Raw genomic sequence first — 25,520 nt, forward strand, 5'->3', positions numbered from 1 at the left:
TAGTCAATCAATTAATTTTTAATAAGCATATACTCTATGCCAGGCACTGTGCTAACTAACCATGGGGATACAAAAAGAGGCAAAAAACAGGAGCTCACAATCCAATGGGAAATACAACAAGCAAACATATGTACAAACAAGCTATATGTAAGATAAATAGGAAATAAGTAAAAGGTAGAAGGCATTACAATTAAGAAGGATTGGGAAATGTTTCCTATAGAACCTAGTTTCTTAAATTGTGGATAATGACACTACATGAGACCATGTAACTGAATGTGGAAGTCACAAAGTTATAATTTATTATCAGTAAATGTTTGATTTGTATGCTTATTTTACCTACCTATATACATGGATTCACATAAAAATTTCTCAGGAGAAAAGAGGTCGCAAACAGAAAAAGTTTAAGAAGCCCTGCTATAGAAGATTAGATTTTAGTTGAGATGTTAAGAAAGTCAGAGAAGCCTGGAGGTAGAGATGAGAAGGAAGAGCATTTCAGTCATAAGAGACAGAAAGTTCCATTTAGCCATTCCTTTTACAAAGAAATATTTACTTCAAAGATATAGCAAGAAGAAACATACAAACATTCAACCCCTAACACCTATGGGCATAATCCACCCCCACTGCACAGCCTCATTCTCTGGAGAACAATAAGGAGGGGGTTCATAGTAAGCCATTATACAGCATAGTACTCCTAATTTCCAAGTTCAAAGCCTTCCTGAGCTTGTGTCCTGACATCCTGGTTTCTCAGGGCTTCCCTGCTAATAGGCAGAAACATCTGTCTTGGCATCGTGCCTCAAAGGTCGCCATGGCAAATGCCCAGATTCAAGAACTCCACCACCTGTGCTTAGAACTGAAAAGAACAATCAAAACAGACTGAAACCCTGAACCTTCTTTCTCAGGGCCATTGAGTCTAAAAGGGTGGGGTGGAAGGAATAGGAGAAGTAACCCTCCATCTTCAGCCCGGTGCATAGTGCCTAAACTTCGAGTAAATAGGGCCTCCACTCCAGGATGCTACTGGAAAGAAAGAACAAGTCTTGTAGTTTTAAAGGTGCATCCTTTTCAGTTTTCACTGACCAATGGAAAGAGGTTGCTCCCAGCCACATGGTAGGAAAACATGGGATGTTTTCTTCCAGAAGTAGGTCCCTGCCATCTCCCACTTAGGTGCCTCTATCTTAGATGATGTAGGAATGTACAATGTACAAGAAAGCCCCAGTATAAATATTTTTTTATATAAAGATTTGTTTTCTCTTTCTTTGATTTCTTTGGGATAAAGGTTGAGTAGTGGTACAGCTGGGCCAAAGGGTATGATAGGACCAGCATTTCTCTGACAAGTTCTTTCTTCCCACCCACAACATGGGAGAGGCTTTATCCAAGAGAAGACAAAGCTAACTTAATTGACTTAAATGATTGGCCCTGGCTTCCCTGATCATCTAAAGAATAAAAAATCCCAGTCATATGGAATCTAAGCCAGTTGGATGTAGTGAATTTCTGAAGCCTGCAACAGATAGATTCTTTTCCATATGGAGGCAAAAGGTTAGGGGTGAGAGCCATGTTCAAAGGATCAAAGCCCCTATGTTCTTGTTGCATGGCTTTGCTTTGTTAGGTCAAAGTAGACTTTCTTGTGTTAAATGTACGAGTGATGTACAAGCCTCTCATTTTGTCCCAATATTGAAGCTGAACTAAGAGGACATTGGAGTTATGTTCTATCTCCAAAACACAGTTTAGAGACTTTCTGGGCATAGTTCCAAATTGCTTTCCACAATGGATAGACCAATTCATAGCTCTATCAACAGTATATAAGTGTACCTGTTTTCCCACAACCCCTCTAACATTTATTATTTTCCTCTTTTGTCATCTTTGCCAATCTAAGAGATGTGAGGTTGGAATCTTAAAGTTGCCTTAATATGCATTTCTTTAAATTATTAATAATTTAGAACATTTTATCATATGGAGCCCTTCTCAGAATAAAGTTTTTAAATGAATAAAATAAAATGCATAAAATTTCAAAGGAAACTAATTATATTAAAATACAATTATCAAAAAATTTTAGAAAACAACAAATAAATTCATAGACTTAAAAGTGGGCTTACATGATTCCTAAGCCCCCTCCCAATCTGACACTTTCTATCTAACTTTTGAAAGATTGAACCTATACACTGCCTATCTATACCATATACTGTTTGTGGTAAGGGTTCTCCTCTTAACAGGGGTGGGTTTGAGAAACCCTAGTGTCCTAAGCTCCCATGATGTCTTGCATTGGGCCAACAAACAGGAGGAAATCAGACTTAGAGATTTTTCGTGGCAGGAAACAATGAATCAATAAGTATTTATTAAGAAGCTACTATGTAACCAGGCACTATACTAAGTGTTGGAGAGTTAAAGACAAAAGTGAAACAGTCACCGTTCTCAGGGATTTTATAATCTACCAGAGCCCTCCAGGTTGAAGCTTGCACTCTGGGGAGGTAAGACTCTTGCTGTGTGTCTCATAGGACAAAACCGTCATCAAGGGGCAGCCCTGGGTCCGATTGTAACTCCCAACTAAGTAGCAACAAGCAAGATGCTCAGAGGGAGCTCTTGTTGGAATCTGTAATTTTGAAAAATGACAAGAGATTGTTGGTATTTTATTATTGCAGTTTCTCTCTTCCTTTCCTTACCCTTGGCTTGGTTTTGTTTGGTTACTTATAATTGCTTCCTTTGTCCTCAGCAGAAAGACAGCTCTGAAACGAAATTATTGTTTAAGCAAAAATTTCCTGCTGAGTGAAGCCCAGGCGTCTGAGCTCAGCCAATAAACACCATCAGATTCCCTGTCCTCATAGCTTCTCTGTCCTTCCCCCAAGCTCTTCTGCTGAATTGCACAGGGTTGTCAAAGGTTTGAGGGAAGGGGCCTAGATTGCAAAAAGAGAGGGGGGGTGGCGCTACATAGGGAAATGTTTGATATGGACATTCACTCAAAATGAAACTAAAAGAAGGGTGAGTTTTTGGGGGGGATATAACATTAAATTATACAACATAATCCTTCCACTCGGTCTCCCTACTGTTCTCAGTCAATCAATAAATATCTGCCAAATTCTAAGCACTATGGTAAACACTGAGGTTACAAGTACCTGTGTTAGCTCCTTTTATGGTGGCAAATAATTGGAACCTGAGAGGCTGCCCATTAATTTGGGAAATGGCTGAACAAATTATGGTATAAGTATGTGATAGAATGCTATTATATTGTGAGAAATGATGAAGTAGATGGTGTTCGGAAAAAACCTGGGAAGAAAATCTACAAGAAAGCAAAGAAAAGATGGACAGCTCTGAACACGTGTCGTATTTATTATATAGGCTTTCTTGAAATGAAAATTTATTGCTTTATATTTTGAATCCTTTCTTATGTTATACTGTGCACATAACAACATTTTATTTTTTTCTTTTCCCATTTTGTATTTAAGTTTAAAATAAATTTTTTTAAAAAAGAAAAAACCTGGGGAGACTTATGCAAAGTTTTGCAAAGAGCAGAGAGTAGTTTATAGGCTAATAACAATTAAAGACAACAGTTTTGAATGACTTAGGAACTCTGATCATCACAATGGAACTAACAATTCCAAAGGTTATTCAGCCTCCAGGTAAAGAGATGATGGACTCTAATAGCTTTTTTAAAATTTATTTTTATTATAGTTTTTTATTGACAGAACATATGCATGGGTAATATTTCAATATTATCCCTTGCACTCACTTCTGTTCCAACTTTTCCCTTCCCTCCCTTTACCCTCTCCCCTAGAGGGTAGGCAGTCTCATACATGTTAAAGATGGTAAAGTATATCTTAAATACAATATATGTGTACAGATCTGTACAGTTCTTTTATTGCACAAGAAAAATCAGGGAATCTGATAGTTTTGACATTTTAAATGGTTTTATAATTTGGGGTGGGGTAAGTTTGTAGACTCAAGTCAGAGTTTCCTCAACAGTAAAATGAGGGGATTGGATGAAATGGTCTCTGAGGTCCCTTCTAGTTCTAGAAAGTGTATGAGCCTGCAACCTTATAATCCTAAATATTAAGAGACTCCCTTTGAACTTCCTCACAAATTTAGGCCACACAAGAAGCCTATACTTCTTCAGGGTCCTCAGGGGATGACTACTAGTTTCTTATGTAGAAGGTTTTATAACCTTAAAATTCTCTCTCTATGTCAATTATTATTATCAATGTTTAAATTTTCTATCTACTCCCAATTCCTAGCACAGTTTTCTGCACACTCAGTCAGTTTGTTGAATATGAATGTCATCATCATCATTATTATTTTAACATTTGTGCAGTATCGTGTGCAAAGTATTTTGAAAATCTTGTGTGAGTGATTATTATGAATACATTGCTTCACTTTAGCTTCACAACAAACCTGTAAGGAAATTACTATTTTTTAACTTTAGTGACAATAGACATACCCTTTCCTAATCTAGATCCTCATCTGCTGATGTCCAGACTACAGCTGAATGCTACATCCTCAGAATTGGGCATGGGAATAGCATTGTACTGGCTACCAGGAAGCATACTGTGGCTGGCTCCAATACTTGATGCTTAGGGTCACTCCAAGAGCTAACAGGGCTGATGTTCCTAACACTTTGACAGATGGAAGATCCCACTACTGGAGTCCTTTTTTTAGCTTCACCTTTCCTCTTCTCCTTAACCCAAATATCTTCTCTAGCACCACTGGTTGAGTATCAATCTATACATGGCTGGTGTTTTATTGAAGCCAAAGATAATGATGGAGAAGGAGTTATCTCATGAGGGCTTGAGAATCAAGAAAGTCAGGTAGAGAAAAAAAGGAATGCTTTAACAAAATTCAGCATATTTTGCAGGTCAGGAAAGGATACAGATGGTTGGACACACAGGAAGGCTGGTATAAGGCCATAGAAAACAGAGAAAACTCTTAAATATTTCCTTTAAATAAATAAAAGAATGTATCCTCAGCTGGGCAGAGAAGTGAGGGAATAGCAAAGATGAAAACAAAACCTAAAAATCTGGGATGAATGCTATACCAAGTAACAGATAACACATAGGCCTGGCCCTCAAGGAACTTATAATCGGGAATATCTATCTCCAGGTCTTCCTTTCCCTGGTTTGAGCCCCAGAAGAAGGAAGCAGGAAGATTGGTTTTTTCTAAGCCCATGAACTTCAGATCTAGGGTTAGCATAAATGATGATGGTAACCACACACTACCTGAGGTCTCTAACCTTCACCCTCTTCCTGCTTCCAAGATGAGTCTGTCCAGAACTCTGATTTTACTTGAGACTTAAAAGAAGATACAGGGCCCATTCTCCAATTGATAAATGGTCAAAGGATATGAACAGACAATTTTCAGATGATGAAATTAAAACTATTACTATTCATATGAAAGAGTGTTCCAAATCACTATTGATCAGAGAAATGCAAATTAAGACAACTCTGAGATATCACTATATACCTGTCAGATGGCCAGAATGACAGGGAAAGATAATGCAGAATGTCGGAGGGGATGTGGGAAAACAGGGACACTGATACACTGTTAGTGGAATTGTGAATACATCCAGCCATTCTGGAGAGCAATTTGGAACTATGCCAAAAGTTATCAAACTGTGCATACCCTTTGATCCAGCAGTGTCTTTACTGGGCTTATACCCCAAAGAGATACTAAAAAAGGGAAAAGGACCTCTATGTGCCAAAATGTTTGTGGCAGCCCTGTTTGTAGTGGCTAGAAGCTGGAAACTGAGTGGATGCCCATCAATTGGAGAATGGTTGAGTAAATTGTGGTATATGAATGTTATGGAATATTATTGTTCTGTAAGAAACGACTACTGTATGAGGATGTATTCTGATGGAAATGGATTTCTTCAACAAAGACAAGATCTAACTTAGTTTCAATTGATCAAGGATGGACAGAAGCAGCTACACCCAAAGAAAGAACACTAGGAAATGAATGTAAACTGCTTGCATTTTTGTTCTTCTTCCCAGGTTATTTATACCTTCTAAATCCAATTCTCCCTGAGCAACAAGAAAACTGTTTGGTTCTGCACACATATATTGTATCCAAGATCTACTGTAACCTCTTTAACATGTATAGGACTGCTTGCCATCTTTGGGGAGAGGGTGGAGGGAAGGAGGGGAAAAATCGGAACAGAAGTGAGTGCAAGGGATAATGTTGTAAAAAATTACCCTGGCATGGGTTCTGTCAATAAAAAGTTATTTAAAAAAAAAAGATACAGGGCTTTCTTTAAGAGGCAGCTAAATGGTACAGTAGGTGGGGTACTTAACCTGAAGTTGGGATGATCTGAATACAAATCCATCCCTAGACATTTAACAACTGTGTGACCCTGGACCAGTACTTAATCTCGCTGTGTCTCAATTTACTCATTTATAAAATGCGAATTATAACACTATTGTCAGGGTTGTTATGAGAATTAAATGAGGTAATAGTTATAAAGCACTTTGAAAACTTTAAAGAGCTACATAAATAGGAACTATTATATTTTTAGGACAGCTAGGTGGTTTAGTAGATAGAGCATCAATCTCAGAGTGAAGAAGATCTGAGTTCAAATCCAGCCTCAGACATTTACTAGCTTTGTGACCTGGGCAAAGTTACTTAGTTCCTATTTGCCTTCATTCCTTATCTGTGAAATGGGATACTAGAGAAGGAAATGACAAAAAACTCCATTATCTTTGCCAAGAAAACTTCACATGAGTCATATAGAGTCAGACATGACTGAACAACTGAACAATAACAAGAAGAACTTCTGGGATTGGTTGTTGTCTTCCTTACTGGAAGGACTATTGTGTGGTAAAGAGATTCTGCTTGCTCTGCTTATCCTCAGAAGATAAAACAAGCAGGAACAGAAGGTAATTTCAGAGAAACAGATTAAGGCTCCATGTAAGAAAAGCTTCCTGATGATATGATCTCCTGAGAAGTGGAATGGGCTGCTTTGCAAGATAGTAAGTGTCCCCACCCCATCCCAGCTATTGGAAGTTTTTAAGGAGACCACCCAGAGGTATAGCCCAGGGAATGTTGTAGGGAGATTTCTGTTTAGAAATAGATTATGTCAGTGTTGTCAAAGTCAAATAGAAAAGTGGGCCACTATGTAAGGATCCCCGTGGCCACACACTAACTTGGAAAACCAAAAATTAATATATTTTTTTGCCTTTTTATTTATTTTGCTAAATATTTCTCAATTACATTTTAATCCAGTTCTGACCACACTTGGGGATGTTGAGGGATGGGATATACCATATTCCACTGGCCCCATGCTAGACTGAACAATCTCCAAGTTTTTCTCTCAAATCTGAAAGGTTTCCAGACTCCTCAGGAGTTATATGTTGTTCCTGTATTCTACCCCAATAGACTGAACCAGGGTTTTCTTTTTCTGCACCATCCAGTTCCTGCAACATACATTGCCAAACTGACAGAGGTATTGTGATTAAGTATATAAATCACCAACTACAATTAGAAGACCTGACTCAAATCTTTCCTCTGCTGCTTAGTTCTTATGTAACCTGGACAAGTTCTTTAATAATCTCCCTGGGCTGCAGTTTTTTCATCTGTAAAATGGAGATCAACAAGATGGCCTCTGATATCCTTTCTGGGTCTATATCTATTACCTTAAGATATTTCTAAAGTACAGGACTGTGTTACTCCCTTATTCAAGAAGTTTTACTGGCTCCTTAATGCCTCTAGGATCAAATGCCAACTCTCCTGTACACTGTTTAAAGCCTTTCACAATGTTTCCAGACTAATTTTATCCTATCTGCCTCCACATATGAGACACACACACACACACACACACACAGAGAGAGAGAGAGAGAGAGAGAGAGAGAGAGAAAGAGAGAGAGAGAGAGAGAGAGAGAGAGAGAGAGAGAGAGAGAGAAATACTATCATCTCTCTATTCCTTGTGCATGACATTCAAATTTGATCCCCTATCTCCAGGCCTTTGCATAAACTGCCCACTATATCTCTCTCCTCCCTCTCCTGAAATCCTTCTTTCTCAAAATAGTTCCTTTTTTAAAAGGCCCTTCTTTATTTTATTAAAACTTTTTATTTTCAAAACATATGCATGGATAATTTTTCAACACTGACCCTTGTAAAACCTTGTGTTCTAAATTTTCCCCTCCTTCCCTACACTCCCTCCCCTAGATGGCAAGTAATCCAATATATGTTAAACATGTTAAAATAGATGTTAAATCCAATATATGTATGCATATTTATGCATAATCAAATCAAAAAGGAAAAAATGAGAAAGAAAACAAAATGCAAGCAAATAACAAAAAGAATGAAAATGCTATGTTGTGGTCCACACTCAGTTCCCACAGTCCTCTCTCTGAGTGTAGATGGCTCAAAGTTTTAATTCTTCATCATCCAGAAATTACTATATGTTTGTTTTGTATATAGGTTATATTTCTTTATCTGTCCTTTCTCCCAACACCCTCAAGTCAAAATGGAAGATAGAGGAAGATATTTGTATTTTTTGTATTTTTTGCCTTTGTATTCTCAGGGCCTACCACAGGACTTGACATCTAATAGACACAATATTTGCTTGATGAACTGAAAGCTTCTTCAATCTATGAGAGTGACAATAGCAGAGGAGACAGCTTGGTGGTTCTGGTCAGTCTGCAGAAAGTGACGCCATCTGTGAAGGAATATTTTCCCTCCAGACTGTGCTTCCCAGGACACAGCCGCCTCTGACTCGAGCTCAGTAATGTTGGAAGTTGATCTGAACCCAGCTCAATATCAAGTGGACTTTGATATGAGGTCTGTCAGGCTTGAACCCCATCCCAGGAAGGTCATTCATGGAAGTAGCTGATGTTCCTTGTTTCTGTGCTGTCCCATCTCCAACATGGTACAGTCCCTGAAGAACGCTGAGATGTCCAAGCTTTAAAATACTCTTCTTCACCAATTCTGTTTGAGTTGTTAGGTCTGTATTCTTTGTAACCATTCTGTATATGATTGGAAGCTCTGTGTGGGCAGGGATGAGGTCTGTACTATTCTTTTTGCACAAAGCTTGATCCAGAATCTTATTCAGCTAAATTGTGTGTATGTGTGTGTGTGTGTGTGTGTGTGTGCGCGCGTGCGCGCGCACTCAGGCGCACACTCTGAAAGGAAAGAGGAAAGTAGCATCTATCTGTGGTTCTTCCTTTCTGTTTCTCTAAGCCTCAGATCTGGTGTTACCTCTCTCTAACTTGGTATGCTCCCAAATCCCAGATCTGAGAGAAGAAAACTTGACCAAATCTGCCCCCTCTCCATTCTGAGACAGGGTCAGAAGGCTGTCCTATCTGGGGCAGATTCAGTAGTTAGGGAGTACAAGAGCTTGCTTATGTTTTACTTTATTCAAACTCTGCCCGAGCCCTAAGGTGAAAACTTGCCTGTGATTCCCTCCATAATTCCCAAGGTAGGCACTGACTAAGGATGCTCTCAGACGTGAAAGAGTTGACTCAAATCAGAGAAAACAGAAAGTGGGGGAATGGGGGAGACTCATGGAGGTTTCCCTGGAATTTGGACCTTCCAGGATAGGGGGGAAGGAGGGAAGCTGGAAGTTGGTGAGGAGGGGGAGAATGAGGGAGAAAGAAGTAACTCCATCCTTGTGAGCAATAGAGGTTACAGCTTCAGAAGAAAGGTTCCCAGAGGCGTGGAAACCAAAAGCCAGACAGCTGAGAGTGAAAGCTGCTTGGCTGAGGATATGGCAAAGAGGAGAGGAGTTGTTAGCAGTCTCTTGGTGGCCCCTTAGGAGCCAGGTTTACAGCCAAAGAGCCCATTTTAATAAGGAGCTCCGGGAGATGGCCTGTCTACAGGAACGGGAATGTGAAAACAATTCAGGATAAGACAAGGGTTGGGATGGAGGCTGGGGACTCCTGGGGTTTCTCACTACCCACCTGCCCGAGCACCTCATACACATCTCTCTGAAGGCGCACACATGTATATGCATACACACACACACACATGCAGTGTGCACATATACCCACACACACTGAGCCTCAGGCAGGCTGTGCAGAGACTTCAGACAGACAGAGTGATAAGGTGGGAGGGAAGATGCCAAGGCTGGGTGGGCAGAGGCCCCAGGGGCCTGGTACAGTGCTCATGAAAGACCAATGGACAGAGAAGAGAGGGCTGGCAGGCAGCTGAGCTCGTCGAGACCATAGGGGCCAGTGTTTGGCTGTGGATCAAACAATACAAACCTGGCAGGCTCTTAGTGAAGGGGCAGGAGGATGAGCAAGATGTGTCTCTGAGTTAGTCTGTGATTCTTAAAGGAGAGGAGGGTTTTCTTTAACCCTGTCATCGAGAAAAGAACATTAAGTAAACATGGAGCTCATTGTCCCTAGAAGTCCCTCGAGAATGCAAACAAGAAGCTGTGCCTTCTTAAGCAAGTTACCTCATTTCTTTGGGTCTCGATTTATCTTCCATAAAAAATGAAGGACGGGGATAGAAGGTCTTCTTGACTCATCATGAGTTCAAATCTGTCTTCTTACTAGCTTACTAGTGGAATGACTCTGACAAGTCACTTGACTCTGTTTGCCTCAGTTTCCTCATCTGTAAAATAAGCCGCAGAAGGAAATGGTAAAGCAATCTAGTATCATTGCCAAGAAAATCCTAAATTCTGTCCCAAAGAATCAGGCATGACTGAAATAATTTAACAAACAGCAAAAGCCTTTAGCAACTATAGCAGGTTTGAATTCCACCTCTGACAATCAATCATTAGCTGTAGGACCATGAATGGCAAGTTACTTAACCTCAAAGTCTCAATTTTTTACTAATAAAATGAGAGAGTTATCTCTATTATATACCACACATGGGGGTTATTGTGAGACTGAGATAAGATTATGTATGTATGTGTATATGTATGTATGTATGTATAGCTATAGAAAAACCATGAAAATACTACAGAAATTACTGTATTAAAGTATTATAGAGGGGCAGCTAGGCGGCACAGTGGATAGAGGACTAGCCCTGAAGTCAGAAGGACCTGAGTTCAAATCTAGCCTCAAACACATAACACTTCCTAGCTGTGTGACCCTGGGCAAGTCACTTAACCCCAATTGCCTCAGCAAAAAAATAAAAATAAAAAAGTATACAAAGTAGCATAGAAATTTTAGCTCTTGTGATGGTGCTGAAGGTGATATTTTAAAGTCCCATGCATTTCAGTTACTCAGTCAACTGTCATTTATTAAGGACCTATTATGTACCAAACGCTGTATGAAGCCATACTAATACAAAGAAAATTACTCGTCTCAATGAGTTCACAGCCTAATGGGAGAGCAATATGCAAACCACATACAAACAAGCTTTCTGCAGGATAATTTGGAGCTAACAACAAAAGGAAAAGCCCCAGCATTGAGGGGGTTTGAAAAGACTTTTTGTAAGAAGTAGAATTTTAGTTTGTTGTGGTTGTTGTTTGCCCTCTTCAGTTGTTCTGATCAATATCTGGCCACTGGACCTAGATGGCTCTGGAGAGGAAATGAGGCAGGTGACTTTGCATAGTCCTCCTCACTTAAACTCAGTTCACTTTTAGATCATGACATTACCTCCCTAATGATCACCTGATCACCTCCAATTTTAGTTGGGATTTACTTGAAGAAAATGAGGGAAACCAGGAGAGGAAAGCAATGGAGAGGTAGAAAGTTCTAAGCATGGGGGAACAGCCGGCAAAAGTGCTGGGCATTAGGGGATAAAGTGTCATGTTTGGGCAACAGAAAGAAGCAGCTAAGCACAATGATAGAATCCTGGGCTTGGAATCAGGAAAACCTGAGTTCAAATCCAGTTTCATTCATTTTCTGTGTGACCTTGGACAAGTCACTTAATCCCATTTGCCTCAGTTTCCTAATATGCAAAATGAGTTGGAGAAGGAGACAGAAAACCACTCCAGTGTCTCTGTCAAGAAAATCCCAAATGAAGTCATGAAGAGTCAGATGCTACTAGAAAACAAAAAGAAAGCTAATGTCAGTCACTATCTCAGAGTATTGGCAGGATGGGCTTTAAAGTATAAGTAGCATTCCGCATTCTATGTTCCCATCCCATTCTGACATCATGCAATTTTGTGATTCAGGGATGAGTGGAAGAAAGGTTTTGACAAATACCTAGATGCCTGAGTAATGGATAGAAATTGGGGTATCATGGGGGTGGTAACTTTTCAAGGGACATCGTGGAAGTCAGTTGTAACCTCTTCCATTGTTCCCATCCTTCATCTTCTTGGGCTGGAGAAGTCCTGGATATACTTACTGGGGACATGGTTGATGACTTAAGCATGATGGAGCTTTCTCTTGGAGAACTTAGTTCAGAAGGGCTAAGTTTTTTTGGTAATTATTTATTATTTGGGTAGTCGGACCACACGTAATTGGGCAGAGAAAAATTGGAATGGGAGTGAGGGTGAGAGGGTAGAGAAAAATGTCTTAGTTTCTTTACTCAGCTTTTCTTCTTGTCCTGACTTTATTTTTATCCCAATCAAATATAATCTAGGGAGCAAGAATCATCTTAGTGCCCCAGATTCCATGCAGCTCCTGTGAGGCTTTTAAACACAGTCCCCAAAATAGGTTTGGGAGAATCCAGGCTCACAATGTAACAAGAGTTGAACAGGAATTACAAGGAATTTTCTGATATTGAGTCAAATGGTTATGTGGAAATCACCACCAGACACTGGCTGTTAAAAGAATAGACCTGGACTTAACCTGGTACTTTCTTCTGCCTTCTGTTGACTGTTTGGTTAGGTATGGGGATACGGCCCTCATCAATATAATAAAAGAATTGTAGTCTTTTCTGCCATTAAGATCTAAGTTTAAGTTTAGGATTTACTATGTTTAGGTTTAGGATTTACTGTGTTTTGTTTTATGATGCTTGCTTTCAGTCATTGGACTCTCACAGGTAATACTAACAATGTTTTTGTCATTGTTCTGTCATATCGATTCTCATTTGAGCTTTTCTCAACAAATATACAGAAGTGATTTGTTCTTTTTTCTCCATTTTTCACATATTTTACAGATGAGGAAACTGATCCAAAAAAGGTTAAATGACTTGCTCAGGATCTCATAGGGTATATTTGAACTTGGCTCTTCCTGACTCCAGGTCGAGCACTCCATCTTCTGAATCACTAGCTGCCAATAATAATATAGCTAGCATTTTTACAGCACTTTGAGGATGGCAAAGCACTTTATAAGTATTACAACATTTGATCCTCACAACAACCCTGAGTGGTCAGGTACTACTATTATCCCTATATTTCAGATGAGGAAACTAAGCCTGAGAGAGCTTAACTGATTTATCCAAGGTCATGCAAATAGTGAGCAATGAGATTTGAACTCAAGTCATCCTGACCCCAGGGCAGTTAGGTGATGAGGTGGACAGAGTGCCAGACCTGCAGAAAGAAAGACTCATTTCCCAGGTTCAAATCCAGTCTCAGACTGTGTGATCCTGCACAAATCACTTAACCCAGTTTGCCTCAGTTTCCTCATCTATAAGTGAATTGGAGGAGGAAATGACTGCTTCAGTGTCTTTGCCAAGAAAACTCCAAATGGGGTCACAGAGACTCAGACAACACACATAACAACACACTGGTAGAGTTTGGGATGATTGCTGTCTCAGCAGGTTCCTCAAAAATGAGGATAACTTATGGGGAGAGGGAGGGTGGATTTCAGGACCTATATCTGTCTCTTGCCTCTATATGCCTCTGTGTTCTTTCTAAAAGTCTTATATATAGGAGTACAGGACTTCATAAGTGAAGCCTCCATTTAGCCAAAGAGTGGAGGAGAGTGCCCAAAGGCAAGTTAGTCTGGGTAAGAACTCAGGATTCCTAACAACCAGAATTCCAGAATTTCAAAGTTCTGTTCCAGAGATATGTGGGTAAATGTTTAACAACTGGCTTACCACTGGCTCCTCTGCTTCCTCCTTCTCTAGCAAACACATTTTTACATTTTATCTGCCTTATTTATATTTCCTCCATTGTTTTCTTAACTTCAGACAATCAACAAAATAATAAAGCAACCTGATGTGCTGACTACCAAAGGCTCACGTTGAAACTTTAACAAGAAGCTCTTAGGAGGTGGTTGGAGCTGGCTCCAGCACGTCCCTCACTGCTGTGCACTAACCAGTTTCAGAATCTCATCAGTTGGCTCTTACAAACCACAACATTGGACAGATTTCTACCGAGTGCCTTCCAATCTCTCTGCCAAGTCTCTGGGTGAATCCTGTGCTTCTCCCCAGTCATGCTATTCCAGATTTCTCTGAGGGAACCCCTTTCCTCTTCATCAGCCAAGCTCTCATGCAGACCAGAACAACCAGCTCAGAAAAATCCCTCTGCTCCGTTGGAACCAGAGCTAGGACCTCCAGGGAGCAAAGGAGACAACCGGGGAGTCCTTACTCTTGTGACCTTGTCATTCTGCTCACTCTCTGAGTTTACTCTGCTTTCCCTTAGATGTTGCTGCTGCATCCAACATGGGCTCCTAAGATGGTTATAATACTCCCTCTCCCACCAAAAGTGGCAAGAATGGAAGGACAGAAAGTAGGGACCAAGTCCCTACTATGTGCCAGGCACTGTACTAAGCTCTTTATTTGATCTTCACAAGTTCCCTAGGAAGGGGGATGCTATTATTATGACCACTGGCAGTCAAAAAACTGGGGTAGATGGTGATTAAGTGACATGGGTCACAGACCTCGTAAGTGTCTGATGCTAACTTTGAACTTAGATCTTCTTGATTCCAGGCACAGTGCTCTATCCACTGAGTGAACTAAATCAAGGTGGAAAGGTTGCAGGAGGAATCACAGAATCTCAGAGGCTACTTAGTTGAACCTAGATCTCTATCATATTGCTCTTCAGTCATTTCAGTCATGTACAACTCGTTGTGACCCCATTTGGGGTTTTCTTGGCAAACCCTTTGCCATTCCTTTCTCCAGCTTATTTTGCAATTGAGGAAATTGAGGCAAACAGGATTAAGTGACTTGACCAGGGTCACATAGCTATTAAACATCTGAGGCTGGATTTGAACTCAGTAAGATGAGTCTTCTAGTCACTAGACTCAGCATTCCATCCATTATGCTACCGAGCTGCCCATGCTCTAATAATATACCTGCTATTAACTGCCTGAACACTTCTAGTAAGGGAGAATTCACTGCCTCCACAGATAGCCCTTTCTCCTCGGAGAAAGCGGAAGCTCTCATTGTTAGGAAGTCGTTCTTTACAGCAAACCTATATATGCCATACCTACGATGTTAGGGGGTATGGGAGATAGAGTGCCAGACCTGGAATCACAAAGACTTGAGGGTATAACTGTGAGACTGGCTAAGCCATTTAACCTCTCTCAGACTCAGTTTCCTCGTCTGTAAAATGGCGATAACAACAGCCTCTAAGAGGTTATTATTATCAAAAGATCTTCCAAGATCTTTGAGATAACAAATGTCAAAGTCACTGAGACTTGAAGTTCTATCTATAGACCAAGTAAAGTGAACTGAAAAATGAAATAATTCTTCTTTAGGACAATCTTAAATAACTGAAGTCAGCTATCACATCTCCATCCCAAACTGCCTCCATGTCCCCAGCCTTCACTTCTTTAGTTAAATGTCTTTTGTTCCTTCTGTTGGCTGTCATTAGGACATGATTTCAAGGCTTTTCATCTCCCCAGTTGTTTTTCTCTTAAAAAGAGAAAGCAGATCGAAAGTGATGATGAACCCTTTGGCAGGAATGTCCAGTGCTCTCCCACAAAGCCTCAGACAGTGAGAACAATTTTATAAGATCATAGATCTTAGAATGAGAATGATTCTATTTAACATATTGGATTAGTTGCTGTTCAGAGGAGGAAGGGAAAAATATTTGGAACACAAGGCTTTGCAAGAGTGAACGATGAAGATTATCTCTACATGTATTTTGAAAAATTAAAAGCTATTATTATCTTTTTTAAAAAAGAATTAAAATGATTCATAAGGGATCATGTGGTTTAGCCTTCAAACAAGTCTCAATATCACCTTTTATAAATGAGAGGGGAAAACGTCTAATGAACAGCTAAGTTTGCATAGGGTCTGGAGGTCATAGGGAGCATTGGATCCATTATTTTATTTGATCCACACAACCTTCCCATGAGGCAAGAAGTGTCCCTCTTATCCTCACTTTGCAGATGAGCAAACTGAGGTCAAAAGCAGTGAAGTAGCTTGCTCAAGGTCTCATTATTAGCCCTTGGCAGAGATAGGACTGGAACCTGATCCTCAGAATGCCCGTTCACCGTCTTTACCATTCCCCCCAGGCTGGCACTCTGGGCATCTCTCTGGTGCCTCCCACAAAGGCCCAGTGTGAGCTCCCTTCTAAGCTCCTTGCTTTTAGCCAGCATTAATGGGGGAAGGAGAAAGGCCGGAGGACCTCCGGGGATGTGGGGATGTGGGGATGGTGAGGATGATTTTCTGCTCCTGCACCCCTGCTTGGCACTGATGCCTATATTGTCAAGTTTGATCAACTGGCGTATCAGTGGACCCTGCCCCTTCTCTCTCTCCAGATTTAATTAAAGGGCCTTTCATCTCTGCCCTGAAGCAATCGGCTATCTTCTGTCTTCTTAATTAACGTTCATTAAGCAAATCAGAATAAGGGTTGGTTTTTTTCCCCCTTCCTCCTCTGTAGAAGGTTTTAACCCTTAGTGGGTGTGTGAAAGCAGCCAGTGTGGCTTTGAGGATGGGCATGGGGAGCCCCTCTTGTTGTGGCTAAGCACAAGAATGAAGTGTGAAGAGAATGAAGTAATTTTATGGGAAATTGCTTGGAGGTCCAGCCATGCCCAAGCCCTGAATGAGTGGACAAGAGCAAGAGAGAGGAGGATGTCCAAGGGGCAGATGCCCTGCTCTGAGCTAGGTCCTGTATTCCAGTGGGGAGGCTTCCTAAATAACAAAGATAAGAACAGAGATTCAAAAAACCCATGTTGCTTAGGGTGGTTCATTATTTTTTACCTGCTTACAGCAGCTCACAGGAAGCACTGAGGACATCTAATCCAATACCTTCATTTTACAGGGAAGGAAGCTAAGAGACAGAAGATGAGTGACCTGCATAGGATTCCACAGTAGCAAGCAGCAAGGCTGGGGTTTGAACCCATGTCCTTCTGACTCACATCCAATTCAATACCCATGCTAGGATTACACAACCACTAACAGAGACAAATCCAAGATTTACCCCCAGGTCCTTCTTTTAGTTGGTTTTCCCATTATATCACTTGTCTCACAAAATCATAAAATGACAGAATTTCAGAGTTGAAAAGCCTTAAAGTTTCTCTATTCCAATGTATACCAGTAGGAATTCCCTCTATAATGTCTTCAAGAAATGATCTTCCCATCCCCATTTGGAGAGCTCCAGAGATGAGGAATTCATTACTTCCTGAGGTGGTCCATCCTACTATTGGCCAACTTCAATTATTAGAAAAGTATTTCCTAAAATTTACTTTTAAAAAAGCTGAATTATATCTTTCTGGAACTTCTGTGAATTATCCTTAGTCCTCCCATTTAGAGTTGAATAGAGTAAATTGAATCCTTCTTCCATGTTATGGTCTTCAAATATTTGAAGATACATATCATGTTTCCCCCTTAGTCTTCTCTTTTTTTTTATTTCTTTAAAAAAAATCATTGTATGACATACTCTGCAATACTCTCCCCATTCAGGTTACTCTTCTCAGAATATTGTCAGCCTCATCATCTGACAGATAAGGAGATGGATTGACCCAAAAAACAACAGCAGCCTGCCTATGGTCTCATTACTAAATGGTTCAGCCATGAGGAGAAGCTAGGTCACCTCAACTACCCTCTAAGTTCCTTTAGGGCAAGGAAACATGTCTTCTGTTCGTCTGTATGCCCCTTGGATCTAGACACTCAATATTTGTTAGATGGATTGGATGCCAAACCAGTCAATAAATACTGAGCTCCGAGGGAAGAAAAGATCGTTGTAGGTGATTTTATAGAGAGTTTGAGTTTGAATTGGGTGCTGAAAGACAGTGAAGGATTGAATTAAGCCAAAAGGAGATGGATAATGTGGAGGCTGAGGGTGGGACAGAGATAGAAAAAATATGGCACCTGGAAGGAATGGACAACAAGGAGGCTAATTTGGCTGAAAGGCTAGTGTAATGAGAAGGAAAAGTGAGGCCAAATTGTGGAAGGCCTTGAACATTGACTGATGATTTTAGTTCGTAAGCAAGAGGCTGAAGGATCTGAGCAGGAGATGTGATCTGGGATTTAAGAAGAGTAATCTGGCAGCTTATGTCAAACGGATTGGAGAAGGGAAGCAGAAGAAACAGCAAGACTGGTTGGGATGCTGGAGCAGTCCAGGGGCCTGGGAAGGAGGGCCTAGACTACAACAAGGGCTGTAGGAGTAAAGAGGAAGGACCAGAAAATAAACAGCTCACATTTACAGACGATGTAAAGGTTGGAGGGCACTTCCTTTCTATCAGTCCTGAGAGGTAGGTCAGACAAGTCTGATCTCTGTTTTACAAATGAGGAAAGCAAGGTTAATAGAGGCCGGGTGATCTCTGGGGTTGCCGGACAGAAATGGCCACTGACAGATGCAGGAGACGTTGGGGAGGAACGGCAGCCAGGGGAAGCTGCTACGGAAGAGACTTGGGCCCAGAATGTCGGGCTGCCCCGCCCACCCTGGACACGGCCGCTGGTCTCTGCCCTCCCGGGCAGTGAGAGGATGCATGGCCAAGGCTGATGGCCTTGGGGAGCCGGCACAGCACTAAGTCTTGTGCCAGGTACAGCCTCTGCCTGACACAGTCCATTCTAGGGACATGTTGGAGATACCGTGCCAGCACGCTGGCCTCCTGGTGGCTGACAAATCATGAAACCGCTTCCAGGCCACATCCAGGGCCCCTTGCCAAGTGTCTGTCACGCCAAACAAGTGGAGGGAGGAGCTGAGGAGCCGCTACATGCCCGCCCTCCCACCATGCCGTAGTCCTGAGGTGGGTCCTGATACCTGGGCACCCATCAGACTGACCCCATTGCATCAGAGCATAACCAGGAAGGACCCTTCATGTCACTGGCTCTGGGAAGGCCCTGAAATTTGGTGTATGAGGTACCTAAGGGGTCCCTGATCTTAGCTGAACCTATTAGAGTTTAGGGCAGAAAGCAGGAATTTTAGATTCTAATCTTAGCCAACAAATGAACCTGGACATCATCAAGTTCAAAGTTTCATTCCAGAACTAACTTCTGTCATCATTCTTATTTTATTAAATTATTATATAACATCAAACATTGTTATGTTATAACATGCGATAAATACAACAGCCGGGGGAGCATGGTTGGGTCTGTGGTTACATCGATGTTGGAAATTCCCAATGGGGATACTCCCTTTACCAATGCAGATTGGTGTCTGCCTTGCAATTTACAGTTTTAGAGATTTGTTTGGATTTGGAGATTATGTGACTTGCCCAGAGTCACACCATTAGTAAGTGCCAAAGGCAATGCATAGTATTAATGTATAATCATTATAGTGTTAGTATAAGATCCCATTCAACTCGACCATTATAGAATTCTATGATTCTTAAATAGGGGTAAAAAGTGGGGGAGAAACTTGTGACTAGTTAGATACAAGCCTATATAGAATATTCCAATTCCCCCCCTGTTCTTCCCACACTCTTCTCTTAATCCCACCATTGAAATTTTCAATCAATAATGTTCCTTTGAAAAAGGGAACTAGCTCCACTGAATCTATCCATTTGCCTCTGGGACTGCTGTCTGCCCTTAGATCCCCAATTATAAATGAGGGCAAACTCAGGGGCAGTTTCTAAAGCAGTTAGAGCCCCAGGGCTTGCAAGAGTAGGGAAGAAGAGGGAAAGGTAACTGGGGTGACAAAGATTGCTTCTTTTTTTCCCTCCTCAGCCTGAAAAAACCCTGGCAAAGCCAGGGAGGGGCACCTGGAGTCTCTGTTCTCTCCTGCCTTGGCATTGTAGCTAAAAATTAAAAAGTAAAGTAGTTCAAAGGGCAGCCTTTCCTTGGAAGGGAAATTATGGCAAATCTGGACAGCATACTAAAAAGCAGAAACATCACCATGCTGACAAAGGTCCATAGAATCAAAGCTATGGTTTTTCCAGGAACAATGTACGGCTGTGAGAGTTGAATTAGAAGGAAAGTTGAGTGCTTCAGAATTCACATTTTGGAATTAAGGGGCTAGAGAAGACTTTTGAGAGTCCCTTGGACATCAAGAAGGTCAAATCATTCAATACTTTAAGAAATCATTCAGACTATTCACTGGAAGGTCAAATATTAAATCCGAAGCTTAAATACTTTGGCCACATGAGAAAACAGGATTCATTGGAAAAGACATTAATGTTGTAAAAGATCGAAGGCAAACAGACCATAGCACATCAAGCCCTTCTACCTGCCACTATCTCTCCAAGTCTGTCCAAGTTCATGTTCATCATTCCCATCACTATCTAGCCATCTCATCCTCTGCTGTCCCCTTGTCCTTTTGCCTTCAATCTGTAGCAAGTGTCTTCTCCTCTTCTTTGGGTCTCAGTTTCCCTCTTTGTAAAATGAGGGGTTCAGACTAAATAGTATCTAAAGGCTCTTCTAGTTTTAATGACCTCAGATTCTAACCCAGCTCTTCCAATTACCAGTCCTCATTTTCTTTGTTCTATTTCTCAATGTGCAGTGCCTTTGTAAGAGCTAGAAAAGGCCCTCGGTTGCCCTGTGGGGTTGTTGATGGTTCCTTGGATTTCTCCATTTTAGTGGTCACTACTATAAGGTATCATGAAGTAAGCCTGGCCTGGGAGAACTATATTCTAGCTTCAGCATTGCCACGGACTCCCTGGGCGACCTCAAGCACGATGTTTTCCTTTTCTGTGCCTCAGTTTCCCCATCTGCCAAGTATAATCTTCTACCTTGCTTAGAGCCAGGATCTTTGAAAACTCCACCCCCAAAGCTGTTGAGATGGACTGACCCAACTAAACTCAAGAGAGCTGGCTTCCTTTTGCTACCTCCTGGGAATAATCAACATGTCCAGAGCAGCTAAACATTCCTCTGGAGGATATTCAAAGCCAGGGAGAGCTCAGGCCGCACTAGTTGGAGGGGAGTCAAAAAGATAGTCGGTCTTCAGCAGCTTTTCCCCTTCCCCCAGAACCACTTTAGTTCAGATCTGATGCACTCAAATCCCCAGCAATGGCTGACGGCTTGGGTCATCCCATAGCAGGGCAGGCTGGCAAGTCACTCTTGATTGTCTCTACCTCTTCATCCCCCTGAAGGGTCATTGGCCATGGGGGCTTTGGTTCTAGCTGGACTGCTCCTTCCTACAGCAGGATCCAGGAGGAACAGGAGGCAGGAGACCCTCTCTCTTCTTTGTCTCCTGGACAAATGCTACCTACACTGATCTTTTCCTATGCTCATTTCCACACCCCCTCCTCCCAGTTCTTCTGCTCCAACTCTGCCAAGGCATTCAGCTGGAATTTTCTAGGAGACACAATTCCTGACAGGGAAGTTCAGGACAAGGGCCAGTCAGGTCAGGGTTTCTCCTCCTTCTATTCTTGAAATAGGTAGAATCATCCTTCCTCCATTGTCCATCATGGTTCAATGGTTAGAGCATGGGAGCTAGGGTCAGGAAAACCTAAGTCTAAATACAGATACTTCTTAGCTGTGTGAGTCTAAGCAAGTCCTTGAATCTTTCTTAGCCTCAGTTCTCTCATATTTTAAATGGGAGTAATAATAGCACCTAATTCCTAGGATTGTTGAGAGAATCAAATGAGATCATGTATGTGAAGCAGGTTGTAAATCTTAAGATGCTATAGAAATATTAACTATTATTGTTCTCTTCCTCTGTGATTGGAACACTCATGACATGAGGAGGAGGCTATTTTTTTTTCTGATGGATGACAAAGCAGTGCCTAGGGTTTGATCAGGCTGGAGAGGTAAGATTTACCTTTGAAAACAGCTTCCTGGTAGCCTCTGTGCATACTAATGTGATTTTCTGGCCAGCTTAGGGAATAAAAAAGTTCATCATGTGGAGTCCCAACCCTTCAGGCTAAATGACCCATCAGGAGCCACCATACCCTGCCCTGCTGACCGGGCTTATTTTCATGTCAACCCAAGCTAAGTGCTTCAGTACACTTGATGAAGATCCTTTCTGTGGTACAGCTAAGTAAACCCATTAACTGTTTAAAGGAGTGTCTCAATCAGTTCTAACACCAAACCTAAGCTAACAAAGTCCTGTCCTGACCCAGGTCCATGATCGTATCCGCCCTTTCTCCCAGGCTATCCAGAGCAGAACTCTTTGTAGAATGTCAGAGCTGGCAAAGACCTTAGCATCTAAATTTTACAGATAGAGAAACTGAGGCCCAGAAAAGGGAAATAGATTTGCTCCAAGTCTCCCAGGGTGTTCATTCTGGGGCTAGAATTCTAAAGTCTAGCTCTCCTGACTTCCAAGCTAGACACGACACCCTGACATAAGTATTGCTGAAACTGAAGGAGATCTAAGAGATTAAGCAGGAGACATTGTATAAAAGATTGTGTAGTAACTCCCATTGCTACTAACCCAGCAAATGATATTGATATGAACTGGAGCCCTCTTGTGCTCTATCCAACGTGCTGGATGGTCTAGGAACAACCTCATCACCTAAAGACGCTAGTCCCAGGAAGGGGCCCTCTGCCACTGTGTCCCATCCTCCGTGAAATAACCCTCCTTTGATCTCCATCCCCTAACATCTAAATAAGGAGAGAAATTGTGGTAGCAGTTTCCCAAAAGTAACTGGAGATTAAAGGGAGAACTTGGGCAGTATCTTCTAAGTCTATGCAGTAGCTTCTAGGTAGCTCGTCGGAGAGAAAAGGGGAATGGCTAACTAACTCTGTGGTCATAGAACTGGAGAAATGGGGGGAAATTCATTATGTGGAGGAGCAACCCTGCCCCTTAGCCGCCTGTTAGTTATTCTTAAAGGAAAGGGGTCACCTCTCTGCCAGCCCCAAGGACCTCCCTCTTCCTGGGCACCGTCTAATGCAAGGTGACTCTGTGGCCCCTGAGGGAAGGAAGGATGCCTTGCATACTCATGGGCTCTTCCGAGGTGCCTTTTTATAAAATGCGTTCTGCACTCTTTCCACTAACTGAAAAGAAGGCCGTTTCATCTCCAAAAATCATCTTAACTCTAGCGCCAGCTTGGGAGTGGGAAGCTCTTTTGCTTTCATCTGTGGGCACCTAGAGACCAGCTTTATGCTGATATTCCCAGGAGAGAACTGGATGGAGGCTAAGCCAGCCGAATCCTGGCCCCTGAGAGGAATCATTCCGAGTGGGGGCCACAGGCGTGTATCTGTAGGAGTGGGCTGGAGGTCTTTCCCTACCGCTTATGCCAGGACCCCAGAAAAGAAGGCCTGGGATGCAGGGGATGTTGGACCCAACACGGCACTAAGGGCAAGGAAGCCCTTCTGGGGACTTGGGGATAGAAACTCGAGGCCCAGCGGCTGATGGAGGAATAACCTTGGCTGAGACCTGCAGAGCCCCCTCCCCCATATCAGCTCCAGGCCAAGCTGCCTCCCCACTCCCAGGGCCCGGGGTTGGGTAAGTGCCAGAAACATGCTCCTGTGCGCATTCAGCTGTGAACTAGGGGAAGATACACAGCGCAAGGACATCCTGTGCAAAATTGCCATCTGGGGGTCTGGGTCTTGGATCGCTCTTTCCCAGTTACTGGAAGGACAGGTGGGGGAGGGAAGTGCCGGCTCAGTGGGGTTTGGGGGCTGCGCGAATTGCAGGCCAGAGAAGACTCAGATCTTTTTCCTCCAGGCAGATGGACCTTTGGGGCTAAAACAAGAGAAGGGCATCCTGCAGCCAGCTTGCCTCCCTGCGACTCAGGGGAACAGCCTCCAGGCTGGAGGAGACCCGCTCTGAGGTCTGCTTTCAGAAGATCAGGCCCCCTTTGTTCTCAGAGCCCCCAACGTTTTAGGGAGCCCCCTGCACTGACCTCTGGTACCCACATCAATGGTACCTTCCCCTGCCTGAAAACTTGTAGCTTGTGAAGGGTCAAATGACTCCTGGGGATAAAGTCTGTCCTAAGAAAGGGCAAAGTACCTCGGGGGAGCAAGTGAGGACCATAGCCTTTGGCAGCTGCCTCTTTTTTCTTCCTCTCTCTTTGAGCTCTCAAATCACTTTGCATTTGTCTCTTCTCTTCTTTTCTCCTCTTCCTTTCTCTTTTCCTCCCCTTCTTTCACTGTCACTTTCTCTATCCCCCCTTCCTTCTGTCTCTGTATCTCCCTTCTTTCCTCCCTTTCTTTCTTTTCTGGTGTTTTTCTCTTCTTTGTCTCTTTCTGTCTTTCTTTTCCTCTCTTCCCTCCCCCTACCTGTTATTTTTCAATTTGGCTTAAAGTATTTTTCTTCTAGTCTCTCACTTTAGTTCCATTTTTTTTTTTTTTGCAAGTTTTGTGGATGTCTTTTGTTTTCCCATCTCATTCATTTCCAGAAACACCCATCAGCGAAATTTTCCTCTAAACAAAGAAAGTTAAAGCAAAATCAAACTACACAGAGACTATGTCCACATTCTGCCACTATTATCCTCCCACCTATCCACAGAAGGCAAGGAACTTGCATTTTCTAGTTTCTTCTTAGTACCAAGATTGTACTATTGCAATGACAAATACTATCACAATTATTTTCCTTTCACAGTGTCATTATGCTTATTAATTTCCTGGTTCTTCTTACTTCACTCTATATCAGTTCATAGTTTAAGACTTCTGGTTTTCTAAATTTCCCATATTTGTAATTTCTAATGATACAATCCTTTTCTGTTGCACTGATATATCAGAACTTGTCAGTTGCTCCCTAATGAATGGGCACCAATTTTGTTCCCAGTTTTTTGCTCCATAGAAAGAGCTGCTCCAGATAATTTGGAGTAAATGATGAGACCTTCCTGTCTTTGACTTTCTTGGGGGAAATACATAAAGTGAAAGGGTATGACCAGGTTAGTGACTTTTCTATGCAAGTTCCAAAAAGTTGAACCCATCCCCAGCTCCAGCCAACAATGTATTACTGTGTCTATCTTTTCATAGCTCTTCAAACCTCAACTATTTCCATATTTTGTCATCTTTGCCAATTTTTGGGGTGCCAGGGGAAACTTGAGTTGTTTCAATTTGTTTCTCTTAATAATGATTTGAAAAAAATCATTTATGTGGTTGCCAATAATTTGTAATTTTTCTTTTAGGAACTGTTTTATAAATCTTATCTATGGAGAATGGCTTTTGACCTTTTACAAGATGTACCAAAAGTCTTATTGTGATTTTAAGCTTTAACAACTTCCAAAATATAAACATTACAAAATTTATAGAAAATCATTTGAAACTTTATTTTTAATTTGTTTTATGTTTATTTAGTTTTGTGAACTTTGAATAATTTGTTGTTCAGTCGTGTCCAATTCTTTGTGACCCCGTAATACATTTTTAATTTTAATATGACAGGGCACCCTGTCATTATGTATTGTGTATTCAACAATTTCTGGATGACACTTTCCCAGACTGGTGGATTAATAAAGAAGTTTCTCTTGCTTGGCTAGCTTATTCACCTGATCCATTTCCATTAGATTTTTTTGAGTGGGGTCACATCAAAACTATCACTAATG

This window comes from Sarcophilus harrisii, chromosome 2, assembly GCF_902635505.1.
Source record: "Sarcophilus harrisii chromosome 2, mSarHar1.11, whole genome shotgun sequence".
Classification (NCBI taxonomy): domain Eukaryota; kingdom Metazoa; phylum Chordata; class Mammalia; order Dasyuromorphia; family Dasyuridae; genus Sarcophilus; species Sarcophilus harrisii.